This window comes from Lynx canadensis, chromosome C1 (assembly GCF_007474595.2).
Source record: "Lynx canadensis isolate LIC74 chromosome C1, mLynCan4.pri.v2, whole genome shotgun sequence".
Taxonomy (NCBI): domain Eukaryota; kingdom Metazoa; phylum Chordata; class Mammalia; order Carnivora; family Felidae; genus Lynx; species Lynx canadensis.
Genome location: NC_044310.1, coordinates 92,802,374 through 92,810,514, shown reverse-complemented (window position 1 = coordinate 92,810,514; position 8,141 = coordinate 92,802,374).

Sequence of the window (8,141 nt, the reverse complement as noted above, 5' to 3'; positions counted from 1 at the left end):
CTTGTGGGGCTTGTGCTCTGGAGGAACCTAGTTTGAAAAGCATTGAACCAGATGCTCCCTTCCAACGCTTCGTTCTGGTCACAGTAGAGGGAAACATGAATCCCCTCTCAGGGACCTGGGGCCCAGGGTCACAGTGTGACCATACAGTGATGCCTAGGGTGAGCTGATATATCACTTTCTCCTCAGGGGAAAGGAAAGGAGATGGGCCTTGGGGACAGCAAGAGGGATTAGGGTTAGGCTACATTTCTGGTGGTGGCGGTGGAAAGGATGGGGAGAAGGAAGTGGGAGGGGGACCCGTGGCTCCTGGGAATGCTCTCCCCTGGATTGAAGATGAGCTTTCTTCCTCTGGGCAAGGCCAAAGGCAGCTCCAGAAGCAGAGGGATGGCTTAAGCGGCCTCTGCAGGGCTCTGCCTCTCTGGACTTGCTTTGACTCTGGTTTGGGAGGATCTGGGGCTGCGTGGGCATTTTGCTCTTCACCTAATAGCCATGTGGCACGGAGAATGCTCGGAAATTATACCATCTGTTAATTATCCTTTGAATCAGGGTTGGGTAATGAGACTCTCATTTCTGATGAAGGCCTAAGCCAACACGTGGGGAAACTGCAGCTTTCCATTCATCTCTCTCCTTTTGTACTAAACTAAGCTTTCTGGGTGAGAGAGCAGCAGCCTTGGCTCTGGGTCATGTGTGGATCCCGGTTCTGGAACCTAGCACTGAGGCAGGGGTTGCCATGGAAGGCACAGGAACAGGAAGCCTCCTCCGGGTCAGTGGCCTTTCTACCCAAAAGTAGACAGTTGTGGGATGTGATGAACCTCTCCTTTCATCTCCAAGTGCATTTGGCAAATAGCCCTTAACCTTCTCCCTGCCCTGCCCCCAGGGGCACAAGACAGAGCTGCCTCTCCATCCACTGTCACCTCCTCAGCAGCATCCACCTCCCAAAAGCTGAAAGGAAACTTCCAAGTCTTCTGTGCACCAGAGTGTCTCCGACTAGGGCTTGCCCTGGTGGTGTCCTCCTTGACCCCTAGAAGAAGGGGGCTGCCTATTTCATGGAACTTCCCAGCTATAAGGAACCTTTAGACCTCCCTCCTATGTGGGAGAAAACCAGGGTGAAGCAAGATCCTGGAGTCTGTTCAAAGGGAATTTACTGCTCTTCTAGGCCAAGTTTTACAGTGGAGGCTGGGGAGGGAAAGTGACCTGCTGGGATAGCCCCAGGCTCTCCCCCAGCTCTCATGGATCTTCCTCACCCAGGCTGTTTCCTGAGGGTTCCCCGGGCATATGGAGAATACATTTCTGCATAGGGCCTGGCCCTGGCTCTCAGCTGAACATGACAGCATGGGTGAAGTGCTCCAGGAGCAACCGAGACAGAAAGGACTAAAGGAATTCAGAGGAGAGAGCACTGAGGGTCGAGTAAATCCTCCAGAAAGACCTGGTAGGACTTAGGTTGCATCTCAAATCAGAAACAGCATTCCTGGCAAGAGGAATTCATAAGCAAATCCATTTAACCTGCAGGTTAAGGGTCTTCTCCAAGGTTACACAGCTTGTAAATGGCAGACCTGGGATTGGAACCCAGGCAATCTGCTTCCAAAGTTCATGCTTTTAAGCATTATACTTATGAATGACTGAGATGTGTCACCTTGGCTGAAGCCAAGGTTGGGGTGGGTATGTTGTGGCCCAGCACAGTAGAGGGGCAGACAAGGCCACATTTGGGAAGAACCAGGTGACCCCTGTCAGGGCAGATGCTTGTGGGCTGAAGTTCTAGGACCAATGGCCTGCTTGAAAGGAGCGGTGTGGAGAGAGGCTGCAAAAGGGAAGGGTCACGGTGACCTTTGCTGGGTGGGCAGGGCAGTTTCTCAGGCAGGAGAGAGAGGTGCAGGGATCCTGATTCTCCGAGGGCAAGATCCTGTTTCTGGGCTCGGTGTTGCTGTATAAAGAGCACAGAAATGGGAGGGGAGAGGCTGGCCATGTGGAACTTCAGACATTGCTGTTCTGGGACTATGGGGTGGGGTAGGATGGAAGGGACCAGGAACCAAAAGTTGGGGCAGGCCAAGACCTGAGTGTCTCTGGTCCACACTTGCCTTGTGTGCCCAGTCCGCTTCCCTGCACTTTTCTTCCCAGCTGAGGGTGCTCCTTGAGGACGGACCCCCAACTCCATGCCTGGCACTGAGGGGCTTTCCGTCAGAGTTGTGAGGATGCTTGGAGTCTTCGTGTGATTGCTTCCCCTCCAAACCAGTCTCCACTCAGCAGCCCAAGTAATTGTTTCTAAATCAATAAACATTTTTTAGATTAAAAAAAAAAAATCTCTCCCAATGTTTTATTTTGGAAAATGGCAAGTGTTCAGGAAAAGGGCCAGAGGTGGGACAATGCACCCTCAGATACTCTCTATCAATTAGATTCACTAATTGTGGACACTATGTTTTTTCTCGCAGTTTTTAGGGAATGAAACGAAAGTGAAGTGCAAACAGCATGGCGCCTCAACCCTTCGCAGCCCAGCACGCCCCTGTGCATTGGAGCTCTCTCCTGCACCCCACAGGGTGGCTGACACACCCGGAACACAAAAGATGATTCCTGGTATCATCTAATATCTAGTCTAATCCAAATTCCTTGCTATCCCTCAGAGGTCTTTGATAGCTGCTACTTTCAAACCAGAGGTTTATATATAACATTTGGTTGTATATAATTTTAGTTTCCTTCCTTCCTTCCTTCCTTCCTTCCCTCCCTCCCTTCCATGTGAAAGTGACTGAAGAGTCCAAGCCAATTTTCTTATTGGATATGCCACATGCTGGATTTATCTGATTAAAAGACCCCTTACTGTTGTCTTTCACAGAGTAATACTGCAAAGTCTGATCTGAGCATGTTGCTCTCTTCCTGAAAACCTTGCGCTGGGCTTTTTGGAGGTGCTTGAATAAAAGCCAACTTCCTCATATTGGTCCACAAAGCCCAGAGGGGCCCGGCCTCCACCCCCTTCACTCTGTTCTGGGCACCCTGGCTTCCTTCCAGCTGTTGAATACGGTAGCCTTAAATAGCCCCTTTTTTTCTTGGCACATATCACAAGTTATAATTACATACAGCATTTATTTGTTAATTTATTTGGTTGACATCTGTCTCAGCCACTAGCAGTAAGTTCCAGGAGCAGAGAGAATACGTGTGTGTTGAAGACTAGCACCGAGCACAGTAGGCAACACATAGTAGGCACTTGGTAAATACTGGTTAATTGAATGGATAGATGAGTAGTTGGATGAAAGACTGGCAGGCTGGCTGGCTGGCATAGAGGAACGATCAGGTGTTTGTCCATTCTTGGAGCTACCATCTGGGAGGCCAGGTGTTCCTCTGGCCTCCTCTGTGGACAGCCCTGAACTCACTTACTTTAACCACAAATCTGTATTTCCAATGCCAGGTGCAGCCAGGAGCTGTAGGCCTGATGTCCCAGCCAACTTAGATAGACTTTCTTTGAAGCTCATTAAAAGATGGCACTAGATGCCTTAACCCAGCGATAGGTTCCACCCGCAGTGCCATGCTATTTGCTGAGGGTGGCTCAGTAGGTCTAGCATTCCATACGGCTGATGTACAGTCCATCCAAGATCCAGCTGAGATCATTTTTGGCTCCCGAGCACACAGGGAAAGAGACGGAGCCTGGGGCTGAGCTACGAGCAGCATATCCCAAAGCAACATCTGCAATAACTTAAATGTTAAGTGTATCAGAGCAGGCCTAGGAGAGAGCCCTGTCTGCCCCTAGTTATGCTCCAGGCACCAAACTAGGTGTGAGAGGTACACAAATGAACAAGACTAATCTGTCTAATGTGGACAGAGACAAATGTAGTGGTAGAGCTGTGTTTAGCTGTGTTAGTATTTCTATGTGGGGTGGAGGAGTTAGGGAAGGCTTTGGAAGAGTGTGGACTCTGGCTGAGAAGTCTGGGCTTGACTTGATAAGTTGAGAGAGCCACCTGCAGTGTTGGGGCTGGGGAGGGCAGGACGGTGGCTGTACCTTCAGAAGCCTCCTCCCACATCGTGACTAGTCCCACTGAAGGAGGAGCTGGGGGTACAGACTAGCAGGACAACAGTCCAGGAGGAGAGCCTGTGTTGTGGCTGGGGAACAGGCTGCCAAGGGGGCAGATCTGAGTGACCAAGAGACTCAGTGGGACTGTGTGAGGCAGGTCACTGGGGATGAGGAGGAGGTGGTCCAGGGTGACTCTCAGGTGTTTGTTTTGGGTGTCTGAATACCCAGAGGAGGGAGAGGGCAGAGGATCAGCTAGGGAGCTGGACTTTGTGCTTAGGACTTTGAGATCCTGGTGGAGAAGTCAATGTGTATGTGGGGGGGGAGGGGGGCGGGGGTGGGTAGAAGAGCTGGAGATGCATGGTGAGAGATTGCAGATTTGGGATGTAAAGTAGGACAGCATGCAGAGAAAGGGCAGGGAGAAGCCAGAGATCTGGGGAACCAGCATCTAGGGGCAGGTACAATCTCCTTATCCTACCCCGCTCCTCTACTTTTAACTCAATATCCCCTCATTCTCTGCTCTCCTGCTATTCAGGCCTTCTTCCTGTTCCCTCCTGTTGGTCCCTCTGTCTGGAACGTTCCACCTTCTGAGGGGGTGGGGACTAGGAGGGCCCAGAATGTTGATGAGGTAGGGAGAGCCTACAAGTGTCTGCTGTTTATTTATCTCTGAGGGAAAGGAGCCAGATGGGATCTGACTGAATTCGACAGCAGAGGCAGGGCAGGAGGAAAGCTCTTTTAAGATGGGAAAACTAAGCAGGTAGGTACTGAGGGGAATGGGTGAGGAGGGGAGAGACTGGAGGGGAGAGGGAGGTTCAGGAGAGAGCTAGCTGATGAGCAGGGATTCAAGGATGCCCGATGGTGGTGGGATCCAGGGAACAAGTAGACAAGGGCTGGTTCTGGAGGAAGAGTAGAGAAACAAGGGGGGAAAAAGGAAAGAAAACAATATATATATTTCTCTTTCTCTGAGACAAGATGGAAGGAGAAAAAGATGAACGTTACTCTAAATGGAAGCTTAATTCTTACCTTTCTTCGGGGTTTAAAAAAAAAAAAAGTCTCCCTGAAGGGTCGCACCATCTTATTAGCAATTTACACCTCAATGAAAATAATTTCCCAGACCATTTCTAACAGCAGGTTTAAGTGGGGGGAGGGAAGTCCAAGTCCTGTGGAGGGAACCGGACTGCTCTCCAAAATGCAGGGTTTGTCAGCCAACCAATCAGAGCAGTGAAAGAGATGACCTTCCCCTCAGAAAAGGGGGCTTTCTCAGAATCAGTGGCTGCTGGGAACCCCCTGGGATCCAGAGGTTGGGACCCGGCAGGGTTGGCGTCCCAGTCTTCCTTCCAGCAGGTCGGTGGGGAGCCACACAACACCAGGCTTCTGCAACAAGAACCTGCCTGCAGCACCCCCGCCCCCCCCAGGGGGTGCTCTTAAAAGGGCAACGTCAGAGGCAGCGGTGTCAGCCCCACCAGAACCTCACCCATAGGCGATGTGGGGTTGCACCCCCCTTTTGTGTGTATCTGGGAGGAGCTCTTGGGGAACCCCATGCTGGGAGGTGACTGGGGGAGTGGGGCAGGCCCCTCATTCTGGCACAGGCTCCGACATGCAGCACATTTCTCTAGGGCCCATCCCAGTTCTGCCTGTCAGACTCATCCCTGGAGTGCAGCCAGGGCTGCCCCAGGCCCCTTGTGGGAGGTATAAGGGAGGTCGAGGTGGAGAAAAGCTGTTCTTAGGACCCAGGGTAACCCGGAAAAGCTTCAGCGAAGGAAAAGCGGGACAAGGAAAAGTGTTAGATCCCAGGAGTGGCTTTACCACTGCAGGGTTTGGCTCCTTGGTGGCTAATAAACTGAACTTCTCAGCAGTCTCACACTGGGTCCCTAGGCTTGCCTGGCTCTTTAGAATTGCGTTCTGAAATTCTGGCTTCTAGCTGTCCCTGTCTCCTGGTAGAGAGACCAGGTGCCTCCTCTCTCTTGCCTGAAGCACCCAGACCTGCTTTTTGGGCCCTGAATTCCTGGGTGTGGGAACCAAGGGTTGGTGAAGGACCCAGGGCTCTGACTCACTCCACCAGGCCTGTGGGGTTGTTTGCCAACTGAGGTAACCTGGGTAGCTGAGGTTGGAGATGGGGCAGGTCAAGATGCCAGGGATGAGGGCATCAGCTGTGGGTTGCGGAGGCAACTGCCAGGGTGGAGTCAAGGTTATCTGGGATGGTTCCCAAGTGCTCACGTCCAGGCCAGCCTTCCCATCCTAAACAAGGCTTGCATCAGGTCCATCCCACTGCTCCAGGGAGGGAAGGAGTCTGGTTTTCAGCTCACTCTGGAGCAGGCAAGCCACACCTTTCCTAATGACTGTGAGTTCTTTGAGAGCAAGGACTGTGTCCCATTCTTCCTGTAAGCCCTGTTCCTAATTGTGCCTGGAACAGAGTGAGCACTCAGTAAATGCGTGTGTTTGCCCATGTGTGCCCACCTACTGGCATGTTCTTGTGTGACCTGAGGGAAGGACCTCAGCCGCAGGGTCATCCTTTCCTTCACAACTATGTTTTTTCTCCTCCAGCTCCATCAGTAAGAAAGGAGTACAGACTTCCCGCTAACAGACGAGTTGGGCCACACATCGGCTACTTTCCAGGCCTCCACTCATTCCTTCTCACTACGCAGGCTCCCAGGCCTGTCCGCACATTTACCCAGCCATTGGGCAGGTAGGAGAAGGCTGGTGTGGGAAGTCGGGCAGCCAACAGCATAGAGCAGGAGGCTCTCTCTGCATAAAGCAATAGGCAGTCTAGGTTCCAGGTGCCAAAGGCTCCAGAAAACTGGTCAGGTGAGAATGTATGTCAGCCAGCGCAGAGAGGGAGTCAGGGTAAGGGCAGCCAGAAGCCAGGCCAGGTCCCTACAGGCTCAGAGCCCCAGCAACTGCCCTCCCAGGGTACTTTTAGGGCATGGAGAAAAGCAGTGCCTCCTGGTGGAAGGAAGGTCACAGGCACCAAGAGCAGAAGAAGGTAGGAGAGCGCAGAGGAGGCAAGTACAGGGACCTCTAGGGCTAGTTGGGGGTGTTCAGAGCCACTTGAAAGTTTCTAACCCTAAAGCCCAGTAGGCTTTTCAAACGGGGAAGTGTGTGTGGTGGGGAGCAGTTTGTTCTTTCATCCCCTTGCCCTGGCTTTATTATCCCAGAGCAGAGGGCAATGGGCTACAGTAGAGGCAGGCTGGTGGAGCCTACCTGGTGGCAGAAGAGTCATCGTGGTCATCCTTATGGGTGGCCCAGTCCGACAGGGTTTCCAGTAGCAAGATGAACAGGATCAGTCCCAAGTCCCTAGTGGAAGACCAGCACACAGCCTCCTTCCTGGGTGCCAAGCTCAGGCAGGCCTGGGGAAGTTGCTGCTTAGGGACTAAGGGCGTGGAGATCAAGTAAAGGCTCCTAAATGACAGGCCAGTTCGGAGCCATGCCCTCATCTTCCAAAGAAACACAATAGGCACTGAGCACTGCTGAGAAGTAGGGACTCCTGGCTCCCACCTGGTCATGTTGTCTCATCTCCCTTACTCGCCTGGTACCCTGTCTTCTGTACAATGGAAGACGTATAATCATGTCCCCACCCTCTTGTCTGGGACTGTCACAAAGATAAAAGAGATCAGTATAGGAAGTCTGTTAGGCTCCTGGAAGAGAAGCACTATACTAACATAAGGTGTTATTAAAGTGAAGTGTTTGTACACTGCAGATGAAAGGCAGCAAATAAAAAGCCTAACCATCACCCTCCCCAGGGAAACGGTCAACTGGCCATTAGGGCAACAGAGGGAGTACCAGAGAAAGGAGAAAATATCCTTCCTCCCTCCCTTCTGTTCTTCTGGTTGGTCTCCCACTTGGGGGTGACTGGGCAAGAGAAGCAGGTGTTAATAAGGCTCCAACTTGTGCTCCTGAATCTGGGGACTGTGGGATTAAACACAGTCTCATCTTTCCTGTGGTTTCACAGCATCCTGCCCTTCCCATGGAGCCCATCCTAGGGAACAGAAGCACCGTGAGGCTTTTTATGTCAACTCTGGCCTCTAAGCTAGTCTTACCTAACTGCTTTTAAGCAGGGTCAGATTTACAGAGGAGGATCTGGCCCTTCTGCAAGCTTGTGTGTCTAAGACAAAGTTTTCACTCTCCCCTAGAGCCCTTCCTAATCTACCCCTGC